Here is an 18,226-nt window from a genome sequence, read left to right on the forward strand (position 1 = left end):
GGTAGTTTAACACATACACGGCTTTACTTAGTCTGTCTGCTGGAGTGGCTCCTGGCGTTCCCCCTTTTTGTTTTTGCAGGTTCAGTTGTTTGTTGCAAGATTTTCCAGCCCAGATATTTCCAAGGCTGGGTTTTTTGCACCTTTTCAGGGGCTATTTCAAGTCCATATCTGTTTAGAGCTCGTCGTATCTCTTTTTCTTAGCTGTGGGAAATCTCTTTTAAAATGTCCAGTTTTTCCACAGAAGAAACATGATTTCTGTACTTTCATTGTGGTGGCAAAAGCTGTAGCTAATGTTTCCATATGATGGGACATTGACCCCACCTTCTGGGTAGCTTCTATCATATCCATTAAGGAGGGATTTTTTAGAGGCAAAAGCACTTTTTTTACAGTCCATATTCGCATTTTCAGAGGCTAATTTTAAGAGTAGGACCTCTCTTGCTTCTGCATTTTTTATTTGTTTTTCCAAAGCCTCTTTAAGACGATCTAAGAATGAGATATATCCCTCTCCTGTCCCTTGCTTTATTAATGTAAATTATTTTGTCGCTCTTTTGGCATCCGGCACTGTTAGTAATGCCTGTAAAGCAAGGTCTCTGCCTTGTGCTAATATCTCTGGTCGTAATCGTGCCTGTAACGTTGGGTGATTTAACGGCGGATCCCCCATAAGCTGTGGGAGTCCTGCCCCTTGTAAAGGGTTGCCTTGTTGTCGCTGCATATTGATAATTGTGGTGTTTTGGCAGGCGGTACGCCAGGTGCTTTCAAAGATCATCTTTTGCGTTGGGGTCAATATAAGATTAGTAAGCGTGCATATATCAAATGGTACTATTTCATTTGTAAATATTCCCCGTAGCAGGGATTGTGTAAAAGGAGAACCCAGTCCATGTGCGGCAACTGTTTGTTGTAGATCTTTTAAAACATTATAGCCAAAAGGTTCATGCTCATCGGGGACATTTGCATTGCTGCATATGATGGGACACGCTATCGCTGAACAAAAAGCTGTATCCCCTGCTTGCAATGCTTGGTGTCTAATCTTTTGCCACCTTGTAGCAGCGGCTGACGCACCCCAACGGGCGGCAATTGATTATGGGTTTGTGGAGTATCGGCATTAGAAGCAGTAGAGAAAGGCGGTACGAGTTCCGAGGCAGCAGGGGCCTGGGGCGGGCGGCGGGGAAGTGGGGGGGTACTGATTGCAGGGATCAGAAGGGCCAGCAGAGGTGTTGAAGGCATAGGAGCAGGTGAAGGAGAAAACGGCACGGAAGGTAGCGGCGGCGCGGGGGGGGGTGGCTGCTATTATCTTGTACCCGCACCGGAAACGCGAACCCCGCGGTTTCTCCATCTTTCAGCGCTTCCCTACGGAGCTGCTCCCACCGATCCCGGGGGTCGAAGGCTCGCTCAGGCTGTGGTACAGCCTGCGGCGCGGGCGGCTGCGTCGGACACGGGGGACAGGACGGAGTGGATTTCATTGGAATGGAACTTGGGGGAGGCGGTCTGAGTCCTGTTCCCTTGTTTGTTTCACCCAAGTTCTCATTCTTTTCATTTTCCCCAAGTCTATAAGAGCTTCCTTGTCTTGGGGCTTGCTTTCACTCAGTTCATCATTCCTTATCTGCGCCGCTTGAGCGACTGCGTTTTGTACCTTCTTTTTTTTTTTTTTTTTCCTTTTTTTCTTTTTTTTTTTTTTTTTTTTCAGGTTGCCATTAGCGCAAGGTCTCAGTCACTAATCGCCAAGTGGTCATGACTTCAGTGGCGGTGGTGCCCCTCTGGACGCCGCCTCCCAAGTCGTCTCCTCTGCCTGTTCCCAAGTTTTCTCATCAAATACTGCAGAGACTGTAGAGGGAGCCCCTTGCGTTTGTACAAACTTCAGTAATAATTTTATTTTATATGCGTCATACTTCACTCCTCGTTTCGCTAATAGCTGCATTAAAAGTTTAACTATAGCTTCTTCTTCAGCTGATATGTTAGCTCCCATGATTACTGCCCAGCTGCTCACCTGTTTCTTAAGGTGATGTCCAGGGATTAAAGCTGCGGTCCTGCCGTCAGCTTGAGTCATTCAGCTGGGGTTCCCTCCGGACGCTACTTGCAGCGCTGCCTCCTCCGAATCACGTCGGGGTCACCATTTGAAGGGAATGAGACACGAACTCCGCATATGAGTTCAGGCGAAGACAAGCGAAGACCCTTTATTTTTACAATCTATCCCTTTTATAATATGATCTAGTGTTCACGAGCAAGCAAAACCCATTTCATTGGCTACGGTCTTTCGTCCATGCGTCTCTTCAGCGTTACTTATTGGTTCTTCAAGCTGGTGCACGCGAATTCCTCTTTCCGGGATGTATCCAATCTCATCCTTATTTTTCTGCCTCTAAGTTTCACAAACTTGTTTGTAACAAGCCTCAAGGCCACAGCTGCATTCCTGCGAACCTGTAACAAGCCTCAAGGGCACAGCTGCATCTTGTCAAAGTAAACCACAATCATCTCACTTATTCCTAAAATGAACTATAGGATAAACTGTACCCTCATAAAAGCAAAATAACTGCGTGCACCAGTACAGGCTGGGGAATGGCTAGCTAGGTAGCAGCTCTGCAGAAAAGGACCGGTACTCTTGCTAGCGCAAGTTAGCAGTGTGTCCTCTTGACGACCCAGGCTAACCACATAATGAGCTGCATTAACAAAAGCATAACCAGCAAGTTTGAGGAAGTGGCTATTACCCTCTACCTGGCACTCACAGTGTACCATCTAGAGTCTTGTGTCCAATTTTGGCCTTCCAGTACAAAAAAAGAGTGAGTTCAGAAGAGGATGACCGAAACAGTTAGAAGGCTGGAGTATATTACATGTATATTAGTCTGGAAAACAGAAGGCTAAGGGGGAGTATTATTCCAGTCTTCAGCTACAGCCACTATAGAGATGATAGAACCAGACCCCTCTCAGAGATACACAAAGGACAAGAGGCAATTGGATATAAGGTGTAGTGGATGGAGTGACCACTCATAAGAGAGAAGCAGCAATATGTTTATTGATAACAAAGTTTGATAGTAAATGCGACAGTGGTTTAACAAGATTTGATGGCAAGGTACACTTTATTTACTGCATAGGGGACAGGGTCAGACAAGACCATCAGGGAGACCCTCCATTGAGTCATGAGGTTCAGAGAAGACCCCCTTGCTTTCTAAACTCCTTCTCAAAGAGGAGTCTAGGTGCGGCTGGATCCAATCCTAGTCCCAGACTTGGTCAATGGTTTATGTCTAAAGGATTATATATGTGCAATCAATCCTTTATATCACTTAGCTAAGATTTCAAAGTTTAGCATGCTATTAGTCACTTACCGAGGATCTGTTGCGGCAAGGAATCTCTCAACCTCGAGGAGTAACCTTGAGAGGCATCCCTACTCAAGGGGAGATACTGGCATGCAGCCCGCTGCCATGCAGGAGAGCTCAAAGGGCTCTTGGGCTGCTCACTATTTATGGGGGTAAGATGATTGACTTATAGTCACATTTGCATACCGACCACAGATGCCAGTTTCTTCCAAATCTAGCTTGAATCGGCAGGGACCAGCACTGTGGGCAGGTGGGTGCATTACCATAAATTGGCCCTTGGCTGTTGTGTTGTTATCTGTCTCCCCCAAATCCACCTTGAGCCTTGAGCCGATGCAGCCATCAAGACCAGATGCACCCATCATGGGCACCACTGGTGGTTATCACTTGATCAGAGTTATGGGAAAACGTCAGGTCAGGTTGGGGGGGGCGTGCAGGGGGAGCACACCGCCACATAAGGAAAAAAAATCATCACAATAGAAGTTGTTAAGCACTGGAATAGGTTGCTAAGAGAGGTGAGAAGGGTCTTCATTCTTGGACATCTTCAAAACTTGTCTGAAAGAGAAGCTGAGCAATTTGATCTAGCTTTGCAGCCCTCTTTGTGTTCAGCAGATGGTTGGCTAATCTTCAAATGTTACTTCAAGCCTAATTTTTTTGTACAATTCTGTGAGTTCTTTTGACCTTAAAATCCATGAATCTACATCTTTCTGATGGAATAGTGAAGGGTTTAGAGCATGTTGGACTGTTTTTATGGGGAAGGAGTTTGCATGTAAATGTCAATATTTTCTGTTCTCACTGTTAATGGACAAATTAGATATACATATTCACCACACTTTATGGAAATCAGTCTTTAGAAGTGCCTGTATCCATGAACTATTTAGGATAGGTAAGACTACTTTTTTCCCACTGTAAAGAATCTCAGTGAAGTGGGAATCTCAGTTATGAGCTTAAGGTTAGTTGGGATCAATCAGAATGAGACCGAAAGGCAGACTAAATTAAAGGGGGGAAATTAGTTTCAGAATAAACATTTGAGCACATGTGTTTGATTGAAAGAATAGTGATAGTACAATAAAAATAAAATTAAATAAAAGGACTGTTATTAATAATAGCTAATTTTTCTATGGCAGCTTTCATTCACACTTTTCTAAGCTGAGATCCAAAAATGACTTTGTAGTCTCTGTATTCTCAGTGGCTGTACTGAAATTTTGTTTGAATAACTTCTAAATTGGAATCCACAATCCTAAATCAGGAGTTTATGCTCCTAAGAAGTGCCTTGAGAGAGGTGTATCTCAGTATGACATTCACAAAAAGACACCTGTTAAGTGACTTCCTTGAATCCTATTGCTTCCCATGATTTGTGAACCTTGCTCATCACATTTAGAGGATATCTTCCTTAATGCAAGACTATATCTTAGAAGTCTCTATAGAAGTTGAAGAGGGGGTCACTCAAAGCTGGTTTTATGTCACAGCTCAAATATTTGAGCATTTGTGAAGAATAAAACACAGACAGGTTACTCTAGAAAAGGTGCAAACCTATAGCTTTCCTGTCTCCAGACACTATCCAACTTTTAAGTTGTTTTAACTGTGGTACACTTCCTTCCACTTCTTCCTATTTCACCTGTATCAATATAATTCATAATTAATTAGGGGATGTGATAGCAGAAATTAAAAAATGTTAAAGTATATACATATACAAAGTATGAGTCTCTAATCTGGATGCCACAAAGAGGTCTGTGTTCTTCAAGGATTCCTTCTTACCTGGGAGTGATAAGGCAAAATACATTTTTAGTGTTGTGGCTGAAAAGCTTTTCAAAAAGAAACTTCCTTCTAGTAATGAAGCTAGAATGATCCTTACTCTCCTTTTTCTTTGTTCTTATGCTCATCCTTTAGTTAATCTTGAATTCTTTCATAAAAGAGAGAATATCAAAAAGGTGATAGTACACGAGTCTTCTTGTGTTTTGTTTTGTTTTGTTTTGTTTTGTTTTTTCTCAGAAATACTGACTACACCTCAGAGGAGAGAAGCAAAGGGATCCCTCCACCAAAGCTCCATATTGCTGTCCCAAGAAAATTCAGTAAATATAAATCACATGCTGCGTCTTGTTGACCCTGTTGACTTTTTGGGTTTGAGTGATCCCCTTACAGTTTGTAGAGATCTAGTCACTAGGGTCAGAGAAGTTTGGAGAGCTACTCAACAAACTGAATGTGAGTTTCTGCTTTTCCAGTGACATTTGATGCCACTTTGTATAGGCAAAAGTCTTCATTCAACTGCCTACAGTGAATCAAGGTCATCTGACATTCAACCCACACTTGTCCAGAGGGGAACAAGTCCTCTGTGAAAATTTCTCAGAAATCTGAAATATCTTTAAATCATTAGATATGTACATTCAGACAGCTGTATCAAACCTTCAGTCTGCAAGCTGGACCTCTACTTAAAATACAGTGGTCATTTATTTATATAGTTTTCCAACATACAGTAATAAAAATGGTAAGTATGGATCACATGTTGCCATTATTATTTGAGCAGAACAGATCTGTGCAATCAGTTTATGGTAGAGGTATTCAACCATTGTTTAGGCAGTGATACACTTTAGATGTAAATGACAGAACACTGGAATGGGAATTAGATCTGGATTATATTTATGGCTCTGCTATAACCTGCTATATGACCCTTAGTAAATCACAACACCTTTTGTTATTCTATTTCCTTATCCATATTTATCTGTCTACTTCATTCAGAAGACAAGCTGCTTATGCAGGGAATCTTCCTTGTTGTGGTTTCACCCCAGCCAGCAACTAAGCACCACACAGCCACTTGCTCACTCCCACACCCCCCTGGTGGAATGCGGGAGAGAATCGGAAGGGTGAAAGTCAGAAAACTCGTGGGTTGAGATAAGAACAGTTTAATAATTGAAGTAAAATAAAATAGAATAGTAGTAATAGTAGTAGTAGTAGTAATAGTAGTAGTAGTAATAATAATAATAATAAAATACAATAATAATATGCAAAGCAAGTGATATACTGTACAATTGCTCACCACCCACCGACCGATGTCCAGCTCATCCCTGAGCAGTGATCGCTGCCCCCCTGGCCAACTCCCCCAGTTTATATACTGAGCTTGACGTCATATGGTATGGAATAGCCCTTTGGCCAGTCTGGGTCAGCTGTCCTGGCTGTGCCCCCTCCCAGCTTCTTGTGCACCGGGCCGAGCATGGGAAGCTGAAAAGTCCTTGACTAGTGTAAGCACTACTTAGCAACAACTAAAACATCAGTGTGTTCTCAACATTATTCTCATCCTAAATCCAAAACACAGCACTATACCAGCTACTAAGAAGAAAATTAACTCTATCCCAGCTGAAACCAGGACACTTGTTCATATTCCTTAATGCATATTTAGATATCTTATTAATTACTTTATTTTAATTATGGTAATTTAAGAAATAATACCTGTGAACAGAGTGGTATTACACTATGCATAGCCTATATAAATCTGGGACAGAGATAGGGCTATTCTTTTAGTTAGGAGTTCTAGGAATACAGAGAAAATTGAGAATAAAAGGGAATATTGTACCTTCAGCTAAAACCAACCACACAGACTCAGGAATCACTAATAAATCCATTAATTTTAGAAAATGCTACAGTGACTGTGGTGAGACAATAGCTTAATTGTTGGGTGAGGAAAAAGGAGATAATTTCACTTTGAATGCAGTTTGCTGAAGGAGCCACAGCCGCTTAGGGGATTTTAGCTGTATCTGAATTCCAAATGTCTCTAAATTTCAGCTCTGATTCTATACAACATAACCTTCAGCATGACTTCACCCTTACTTTTACTGTATCAGGCATTCTTTTGATCTGATTCTTCATCCCCATTTTGTTATGGGTGTTTATGCAAGAAGCAAGTATAAAGTAAATGAAAATCATGACCTAAGCATAAATAGTGTATTTTGTATCTGAAACCATATTTATTTTCCTTTAGGGCAAATGGCAGCCCAAGACATAAAGAAAAGGAAAAGCATGAATATGGGACTAGATCTAAAAAAGCCAATGAAGTAAGTAAAATCAAGGCTCATTTAAAAAATATGAAAAGTGCCTAATTTTATCAACCCAAATTTCAGTTCAGTTCTAGGTAGAATATGAGGTTTTCACTTCTGGAGATACAAGATCTGTTCCATATTAGGTAGATCACACATTAAATATATTTCCTGAATCTTTCATCCTTCCTATTTTGTTCATCATAAAAACAGCAGTACCCAGTCCAGTCTGTAAATGAAAACTATAATTCAAAAATAGCAGTGAGTAGAGGGGCTGCAGATCAGGACTGATTTAAATGGATTTATGTAAATGGACCTTCATCAGGTCCTGATTCAGCAAAGCACTTGAACATATGCATAGCATTTAGTGCTTGATCAGTCCCATTGCTTTCCTGAAGTAGAGCTTTAGATGCATTATAGCTGGTTCAGACCACTTATGTTAGTCTCTTACTAGCAGGGAAAGAACCATTCATAAACATTAGCTGAGGTTTGCTCTTGTGCAGAAATTGGACAGCAACTTTTGAAGTGCAAAGCCAGACTGTAGACTATAAATATATAATGGCTGATGTTGAGACACTGTGGATAGGCTGTTTTGTAAAAGGGGGAAAATTGCAACATATCAGACTGCACTCTGCTAATCTGTCTGGCACTAGAAGTTTTCAAAAAATGATTCTACAAATAATAAATTTTCATAATACAAGTGGGAGGAAAGAAAAAAAAACAACTCAGGAGATTAGAATGAAATTCAATCAGAACAATGTTTGTTTAGGGTTTGGGTTTTGGTTTTTTTTTTTGGTTGGTTGGTTGGTTTTCCTTCAGCAGCTAACTTAATTATTTTTTCAGCATGTTCCAAGTTTCTCATAAACCTAGTGCCTGGTGCCACAAGACCAAGACTTTCAAAAGTTCTCAAACAAATGGTGGAGTAGTAAAAGGTATAATCAGTTTAAATTTGGGATCAACATAGTATTCAGGTGTACCTGAAGTTATGATGATCTATATATATTTATGCAAAAAAAAAAAAATTAAGATGCTATTTTTGATATCGAACCAGGGTTTTCCATTGTGCCACACATTCCTGCATGACATTGTTAGGATTAATAAATTGGGTAAAACTAGATTAGTGTAAAGTAATTCAGAATTGCTGTTTCTAAGTGGTAAGTGCCCTGACCATATAGAAATTGATGACCTGGAGTTAGGCAGCTTTGATTCCTACATAGTACAATTAGTGAGTGACCTACAAGCTACAAAGACTTTTCTTAAATTTCTTCTTCCAAAGTTGTTCCATTCTCTGTAAAATGTTAAAACATTTACTCTTTTATTCTTAAGGTTCTGAGAATGATTCCACAGAGTACGTCTACTGTAGTAATTTTTTTGAAGTCCAGATTCTTTGTCTGCTTTGCTATAGATGTCTTACTTCCCTGTTGCCCTCCAGTTCCAGGGAATGGTAATTATTTAAAAAACAAACAAACAATGTTTTTGTCTCTGTTTTAATGCAAAGCAGCCAGTGAATCTGGGCTTCTTATGTTCTAAATGAGTGTTGCAAGCACTGGATTACAAAGGCAAAACCATTCATAGCTACCAGTGTGCCTACATTGCAGGGAGAGTGAGCTCAGCAGTATGCTCAGAGTTCCTGGTCCCCTGATCATCCAGGCTGAGGGATCAGGGGAATACCATCTCCCATCTCTTTCTGTGCACTGAAGTGACCAGAATGCTCAATATCTTCCACGTGGCTGGGATGGGCATCTTAGACCCCTGGCTGTGGGGTGCATTGCAAGTACATCTCTTCTGTAATGAAGACACAGCTTGCCTCCTTCTCCTGCCACCCCTAAACATATGCACACAGCTTAGCGTTGTGCTGAATCCAGTCTGGAAGCAGGTTCTGAGAATTACAGCAGGAACAGGCTCTGCAGGTAACATAAGCAATGAAAATCTTAGGCTCTGAATACTAATGGACCATAAGTACTGACATATGTTGGACAGTTGTGCAACAGACCTCGGCAGTGAAAGTTGGGATGTCTAAACACACTGGCATATCTGCAGCTAACTCTGGTACGTCTGGTTAGTGCTGCACTAGATGATGAACCTGTAACTAAACAACATGGATATCTTGTAGGGTTTGGTAGCCACAGCAATAATTTTAATGCATCTCAGATCATCCATTCTATCTGAAGCTGAGTGGCATGGAATGAGCTTTCTTTGTACTACTAAACAATCTTAACTTTCAAAAGAGAAAGGCTATATCCAAACTACCTACTGGAATCTGTTTCTTGCCTGTGGTCTTCCCATTGTCTGGGAGAATGTTAATTGAGATACAACAAATCCATTCCAGGGAGGACACTAACAATTTAACAGTACAGAAAATTGAGCTTTTGTGCCTGGGAACATCCCCTGGCACTGTTTAATTTGCTAGTGTAGATATAATCAAAGTGAGTGTATATAGAAGCCTTGAAGTTTGGATTGCTAAAATTTCAACACAGTTCTTCAGATCTGTTGTCACTTCAGTCCTCCATCTCTGTACATGGATTACGCTGAAGTCCAAATCTGTCTTATGTTGACCATACTTTTCATAAAAAATGAGGCGTGACCTTCAGGAGAAGAAAACTTGTCCTGTACTACCTTTATTGTCAACTCAAATGCATATTCATCCTCAAGGTGGACAAGGTGGACACATTGGTTGGGAGCTTTTCCTCATTTGACTTTATCTGGCTAAAGGCAGGTGTTTAGCTATCTAAAATAAGTTAGAGGAATTATGTGATAAAATTGCCTACTGCTCACCACTGCTTCTAGTGAGGATTTAAGATGATGAGTTTGCACATCTACATTATCTTAGGTGAAGGGAATTCAATCTGCTGTGCTTAATTGGTAACTCTTTTTATCTCTTTTACTGTTTTGGCAGTGTCTCATGACCAGGGAAGTTCTCTAAAGTGGACCCCAGCGTTGCTTGTTGCCAAGCGGGATTTGTAAAAGCAGAGCTCCAGGATCCAAATGACACATACCAGGCAGGAATAGGTCTGTGTACTAGGTCTGGCTGGGATGGAGTTAATTTTCTTCATAGCCGCTTGTATGGTGCTGTTTTAGGGTTGTGACCACAAAAATGCTGATAACATACTAAAGTTTTAGCAATTGCTGGACAGTACTTGCACAAGGTCAAGATCTTCTCTGTTTCTTGCTCTGCCCCCCCAGTAAATAGATTGGGGGTGCACAGGAGGCTGGGAGGGGACACGACAGGGCAGATGACCTGAAATAACTAGATAGGTATTCCATGCTCTATAACATCATGCTCAGCAACAAAATAGAGAGGTGAGAGGTTTGAGTAGGTCATCTTTTGCTTCGGAACTGGCTGGGCTTTGGTCTACACATGGGAGATGGTGAGTGACTGTCTTTGCATCACTTGTTTTGTTTTGTTTTCTTTCTCCTTCCACTTCTCCACTTACAAAACTATTTTTATCACGACCCATGAGTTTTCTTGCTTTTACTCTTCCTTTCCGTCCCACTGGGGGTGGGAGGGAGAAGTGAGGGAGTGGCTGTGGGGGGCTTAGCTGTCTACTAGGGTTAACCCATAATAGCCTGAAAGATCTGCTGCAGTAAACATCCTGGGCAGCATGGACATTACCTCTCAGTAGCCACAGCTGATCTTGCACAACAATGCCTTCTCCATAACTTAATGACATGCTCTGCACTTACAGGCTTCAGGTTCTCCCACAACATTTGGTTATGGTCCAACTAGGGCTTACATATGCCTCTCCTGTATTTAACCTTTTCTCCTAAATGATGATATAATCAAAATCACTATTCATCCACAGTTTTTTGCCCAAATGAAGATATTCTCCAATAAAGTACCATAATTAAAATATATATCCTACATCAGAAGTAAGAACACCATAATTTCCTCTTCTGTTATTGCAAACCATAATGCAAAGACTCATGTTACTTCACATAAGCATTTCAGTAATAACTAACAAGAAATAGAAGAAGTTATATTAATTTATTTGCACGCTAATGAACATACCAGATCATTATGCTCTCTTTTCTCCTTCCTTCCTTTCTTTCTCTTTCTTTTCAGAATTTTTTTCCTGATTTTCTCTCTTTTTCTTTTCTTTTTTTTTTTTGTTTCTTCCTAAAGGGATGCTTGAATAGAACTATCTGGTTTAGAAGATGAGGCTGACTGATTACTGTAATTCATAGGGCCTTAATTAGCTGCACAAACCATTAGCTACAATTAGACTATTATAAAACACTTGATGCGCTGTGTCAACCATGGGGGCTCATTTATTCTTGTGGCAGGGAAGGGAGGGAGGAAGGGGAAAAGAGAGCACTGTACAGCCAAGCATGCTAATAAAGAATGATTTTTGATTTAAGATGTTCCTGATAGTGCCTCAAAATTAATCTCAATAGCTGTCTAATTTGTGTCGGTGGATGGTATATTTATTGTAAAATGACACCAAAGCTAAATAAGTTACCTGAAGCAGGACTGCTAATGTCAGCGCCTGGAGACGCAACTCCACATGCCATAATACAGCAAGGCACTGGGGCTGAATACTCCCAGCGGAGCACTTTGCTTCATCTGTCTCTGAAAATGCAGCAACCTGACTTCCACTTTATGATCCTTAAATAATAATAATAAAAAAAAATAGATATGAGAAACAAATTCCAGAACAGCTTTCAAAGGTTAGGGGGCTTACAAGGGCATGGTACAGCTGAAAACCATATTGAAATTGGGTTGGGTGTTAGCATATGTAAAAGTGGAAATTATGAGATTCATCTTTAAAGTGAAAAGAGAGAGGAAATAATACAGATGAGGAGGATTTTTCTAATGGGCTTAACACAGTGAGAATGTAAGAATGACATTCTTTAACTCAGAGATGCCTTTTTTGTTTGTTTTCCTGTTGTATTTTCTAATTCATATTGTATTTTCTAATTCATATTGTATTGATCCAACTTCCTAGTTGCAAATTGCTGGAAATACATTTATAGATTCCTTTAATTTTTTGGTTTTGCCCTTGATTAATTTCCTGCTTAGTCCCTTTGCAATAGAAAGTCAGGAACTTAAAAAAGGAGATATTGGTTCAATAATACATGGCACTTGATCTTTTCTGTACCATGTATGAAAGTATAAAAGCACAGAGGGGAAGAAAGCAGAATCTGTAGTTAATATGTTAGACTAGGACTCAGAGAGCTGAATTCTGTTCCTGTTATGCCCTACATGACCTTGGGCAAATCCATTTCTCTGTGCTTTTGTGCAACATGGGGACAGTCATACTTTCTCTCCTATTATGCTTTGTTTCTTTCAACTCTGGGGCCTAGATTTATGAAGGTAAATCAAGGTAATTTATCTTGATGGACTAGAAAGTAAGAGCTGAATTAACTCTGTGGATCAGAGTCTGAGCTGTTTGGGGCAAAGATTGCCTACTGGTTTGGGAAAATACAGCACTTAGCATCCAGGACCAAATGTCATTTAGAAACTAAATCTTCTTGGAAAAAAAAAAAAAAGCCGCTAATAGGATGGAGTTGTTACACTGCATACACTGTGATTAACTAACTGATGATCTTCATCGATGCTGCAGCTGCCAATACACTTTGTACTATCCTCAGCCATTAATATCTCAGCAGAAACAGAGCTCAGATTGTCCAGCTCCAAAATTACAAGCCTCTCTCACTGGAGCCAAAGGAAGGTGAGTCACTGATAATTGCAGTTTAGTGTCCTGTCTCTCACTTAGGATGCTAAGCACTATTTCTCCTCCAGGAATCAGAGACAAAGAATTGGGGCATGACCCTCATCTCTCTACTTATGCAGTGAAATGCAAATGTGAGGTGACAGATAAGCCTTACTTGCCTCTGATATAGAGGTGGCAGCCACCATTTCCCATGTGTGGAAGTCCCCTAGGGCAGTTTGGAATCTTCTTGTCTCTTTCTGTGTCTGGTCTGACTCTTCAAGAGCTGAGCAGGTATCACTGTGTGTTCATCTGGAAAGTGGCAGCCCTAACTTCTCTCCCTTTATTGCAGTCATGAAAACCAAGTTTTCTTCTTCACATATCTAAGTGCCAAAGAACAATATTGACATAACTTTAACATTATAGCTTAAATGAATGTATATGTTGTATACAGTCATCAACATAGCAATTTTTCATTAAAGTCTCATGGAAAATTTTGACTCTCTTGAGAGGAAAAACAAACAAACAAACCCCCATAAGATATTATGGAAGGGAAAAAGGCCACAGAAACAAACAAAATGTTAAAAACAAACAAAACCAAACAAAGCATTTTGTCTTACATGCATATGTGAGTGCATGTACACATGCATGCATGCATCTAAAAGATACATACGTATATGTGGCTGTAGGCATTTATAAAGAAAATTTTCATATAACTAACAAATTATCTTCCATCCAAAAATCTAAAAAAATCCTGTTACACTTTTCAGTCGGTCTGTTCAAAATGCAATAATTTATATATGGACATGGAGCTCTGATAAAATTTGGTGTCAGAGAGAATTCAGTAATTAGTAATTAATTGTAAAAAGGAACTTATTTAGATAGAGTTGCCATATTATAATTATGGTGGAAGATGAAAAAGGATTTTCTGGATGATGAAGGAAGGATCAGTCAAGGATGACCAAGAGCTCAGTTCAATCTAGTAGCATGATTGCAATTAACAATCACACTCATAAATAGTACTCCATTGGGATTTGAGGAAATAGAAATTATAGAAAAAAAAGGTTAAGTCCTGCTGTAGATTGATGAGGAGGGACAGCTGGTATTTGCAAAAGGAAGAAATTAAGTCTTTTGCTTTAGGACTAATTACCAACATCTCTTCAAAAGAATCCATGATCTACACAAATGACTGCAGGGATATTCTAAATAAATTGACTTCAAGTTCTTTATTAGACAACATCAGGAAACAGCCTGTAGGATATAGGTGTGGTGGATGGATTCTCTGAAAGAAAAAGAACTCCCATAAGATGGAAAAGTATATTCAAAAGCTGTGGTCTTATGAAATTTATTAAACATTCATTCAGTGATTATCGAACAACCACTATTCAAGCAGCAGTTTGTCCAGTTTCCAGGCAGTCACCTTCCAATAATGATGACAGAAGATGTAGCTGCCTCAGGAGATGTCCTTTGGGGAGCTTTTCTCAAGCCCCCCAAAACAGGATGCTTAGGCAGCAGCAAGATTGCAAGCCCGGGGGGTGGCTTTCTGCTCTTAACAGTAACAGAGCAGTAAGAGAAGCCAGAAACAATCCTAACCTACTCTTTTTGAAATTACTTAATAGCTTCTCTGATTATTTAGACTCCTCTCCATGATTCCTCGAGTTCTGGATTTACATTTCTGAAGCAGTGCTTGTTTGGCTTGAATAACCCTTTCAACACATTCATTTACATTTTCCCTCCCTCCTTCCTTTCATGTCAAAGGGTATGCAGGCCTTCTATGACTTTGTTATGGCTATGGTACATTTACATGAAAAGATGATGAAGGATTTCAGGAGGATGTTTTCAAAGGTTCAAATGGCAGGCAGGCTGAGATTCCTATTAAGGATCTATGTGTGCTGAGGGCCTTAAAAAATCTTGCCTTTAATTTCCTGGCTCCTGGAGTTAGCATCACTCTGCATTCCATTTTCTTTCCTTTTTCTCCTAACTTTCCATTCAATATTTTAAACTTACAATGTTATTTTTAGTAGGGTTTTCTCTTTTTTTTTTTTTTTTTTACTAGCCCTGAGATGTCAAACTTATAATGTAGACAGTATTACTTAGCAATTCATCTATAGTTCCTTCTTGAACCAATTCCTGCTTGTTGCTTGGGACTTACAGATGTTTTGTACAGATACTGTAAAAAGCAAAGTTCTCAGCCTCCAACAGTACAGATTTTAAAGTCATAAACCCTCCAGCTTCTGAGCAAAGAATGGAGCACTCACACAAAGAGAGCAGGTGGGAGGGGGAAAGATTAAGAAGAGGCAGAAAAATATCACCTTTTTTATTTACTAGTTTTGGCTTAGATCTCATGTTTCCTTTAATGTAATGTTATAATTTTTTTCTTGTTCCAAAGGAAAAAAAAGGTTTCCCAGATCAAAATTTATCAATCACAGTCAAAATAAAAAATGTAACAGACCAGCATAAAACATTTAACAGCAAGAGTTAATAATGTATACAATAAAATATTGCACTAATATATTGACAAATACAGCAATAAAGTATTAATGTGATTATGCTTCATCAGTGCAACAGCTATTCCTCTGTGCCTTTCAGTTTGAATAAAGCCTCTCCCCCCAATCAACAATTTCACCATAATCCTTTAAAAACAAACAAACAAACAAACAAACAAACAGGAAATTAAAATAAGGATCCCCAAACTGATTTTCCTATGACATCTTATACATATACAAACTAAGGTAGCAGTAATTTATTCTTGGTTTGCACCAGGGTAAGTGAAATGAGAACTTACTCCATAACAGCTTAATTAAGAAGACACTGTAACTGTAGTTCTTTTATATTTATTTTCACCACTCCTGGGAAAAAGGCAAGTGCTACTGTCACCATTTTTCAGATGCTGACTGAAGCATGGGGAGAGGAAGGGTCCAATCTATAAACGAGACCCACTGTCAATGTGGCAATGCTCAGCTCTTTGCTGCAATTTCTGAATGCAGTCAGACACCTGAGATAGTCATAGGCTCCTGAGGACATGGGTAAGAGTGAGACACCTAAAACTGCAGTTCATAATAGACAGTATTTAGAAATCTCTTCAGAGTCATCTCAGAGACAGAATCTGACTCTGGTTTGCTGGAGGCCCCTCTCAGCTACAAGTCCTCTCCCACAATTACACAAGCCAGGTCAGTTCTTTCTTATATCAACAAGAAAAGGTTCATAAGGTTAAAGCATTCTCATAGTCTGTGTCTGCTCACGATTGAAGCCTCCCTTTTTTCTGAACATCTAAGAAACCATGCATATAAGAGATGGTATTTAAAGGATGGAACATAAAGGGTAAAGCAGATAACTGAGTGAGAACACCTTCTTTTAAGCATTTTAATTATTATTTTCATATATGAGCTCTATATCACCAGATCTTATCAGCAACTACTTCATATGTCCTAGCTGTCTTATAGAATTGAAATGTTCAGGGAGGATAAGCCCCCTTAAAAGTACTGTTTCTTCAGTCATATTTCCTGCTTAAGACTGAGAAGATCCTGGCATATTGTTTCAGATGGATGAACCAAATGGAATCTGGTGCCACAATGGCAGGGGTATGTGTGTGCTGGTGTGCATAGCATACTCACACTCACGTCATTGCTAAAGATAGATTTGGCTTTCCAATACAGAAGGCCAGTTTTCACCCTATATTTAATTCATATGTAGAAAAAGATTGCATCACCCCATGCTTTGTGAAAAGGACACTTCAGAAATCACTCCTGAAAAGATATATAAGAATTTAGATTTGTGTTTCTAAAATGTCAATGGCTGCTCAAGCAATAGAAAAGTTGCATGTAGCAAAAATGATAGTCTTCTCTTTAGGTTTGTGAGAGGCTCGGATAACTTCGTTAAAGGCTTTCAGACATGTTTGGAATTAATCCCTTGCATCTGTTTGTCATCTTTTTCAGATGTAATGACTTAAGCATTTTCTGGGTAAATAAAGAGGCTCTCTTACTCATACATGCTACTTAGAGCAGTGTGAATACCTGTAAAATGAAAAAGTGGCTAGACTGAAAACTGTATTTGCTATGACTTTGTTATGACTTTTTTTCAGGCCAAATTCCAGTGCAACATGAGTCATAGCAGTCTGATGTACAGAGTTGCAGCTATTGAATCTGCTCCTGCACACCCCAGGAAAGAAACAGGAATTCTTGTAGCTAAATGTAGACATCAACAGTATAGAAACCTATATCTTAGCTACTCACTCGTCTTCCTTTATACTCAGTGAAGACCAATAAACACTTCCAGGTCACTATTAATCTGATCTCATTTAGATGTCTACTTTGGTATAAGATGAATTGCATCCTAGAAATGCCCACTGACTATGAAGAGACCCTAAGGTGATATCTACATTGTAGACATCTACAATTAATCATATGAATTCCTCTATAGGTTTAAAGATGGTGAAAAGCAAAAGTTAATACTGGAAGTCCCTCTCCATTCCTTATGTTAAAGTCACTCTAGCCCTGCTGCTCCGTGAGGAAGAAAGCTTTCCCTGATAATTACAGCAGAAAACTCCTTTCATATGTAGAGAGGACCATTTTTATGGAAAAAAATAAATATTGTGACAGTGAAACAAATGCAGGAAACAAAACAGACTGAATTGATACTGATTGATATTGATTCTATTCTTCTATTCTTCTTCTACTTGATACTGGCTGCTGGAAAATTAGGTGTGATACCATACCTTTGGCCAAAATAACCAGAACTGGAAATGTCTCAAATGCCTTCTATATTGCTTGCTTGCATAACACAGATTTTTTTCTGCTTCTGTCTTTCACTGGAATCCTCAGAGTGAGTGAGGCAGGTTCATAAAACATGACATTTTCTAGCTCTGCCTCCTACAGAAACCAGCTGTCTATGAATACCAGCAACCATCGAGCTGAATGTCTTTAGCGGCTCCTGCTGTTGTGTAGGCAGCTCTCATGCATGCGACATATATAGATGTATTTGTATGTTGTTGCCTTTGCAGGTTCAGCATGAAGATCTGGGTCAGTCCCTCTGCAGTGCTGTGGCCGTGAGTCTGGAATTCTGCTATTCATTTCCAAACTAACCAGAAACCTCACAGGCTATTCAAAGACCTTCCATCTTATTTTCCCAGCCTATGTTCCCACCCTCCTCTGGGACTGAAAAACAACTAGCATACAAAATCAAACTGAGAGAATATCTATACGTAATAGAAAATGCATGTCAGTGAAGAAAATGAGAATATTCATTT

At 39.6% G+C, this 18,226-nt stretch overlaps 1 pseudogene; it reads right to left on the reverse strand.

The window, feature by feature from the left end:
• Window positions 1-532: 532 nt before the first annotated feature.
• Window positions 533-18,226, reverse strand: part of LOC104011771 (uncharacterized) — a 39,824-nt pseudogene continuing 22,130 nt past the window's right edge.

The sequence above is a fragment of the Nipponia nippon genome, unplaced genomic scaffold, assembly GCF_047370975.1.
Source record: "Nipponia nippon isolate SJK-2023a ecotype South Korea unplaced genomic scaffold, ASM4737097v1 scaffold_29, whole genome shotgun sequence".
Classification (NCBI taxonomy): domain Eukaryota; kingdom Metazoa; phylum Chordata; class Aves; order Pelecaniformes; family Threskiornithidae; genus Nipponia; species Nipponia nippon.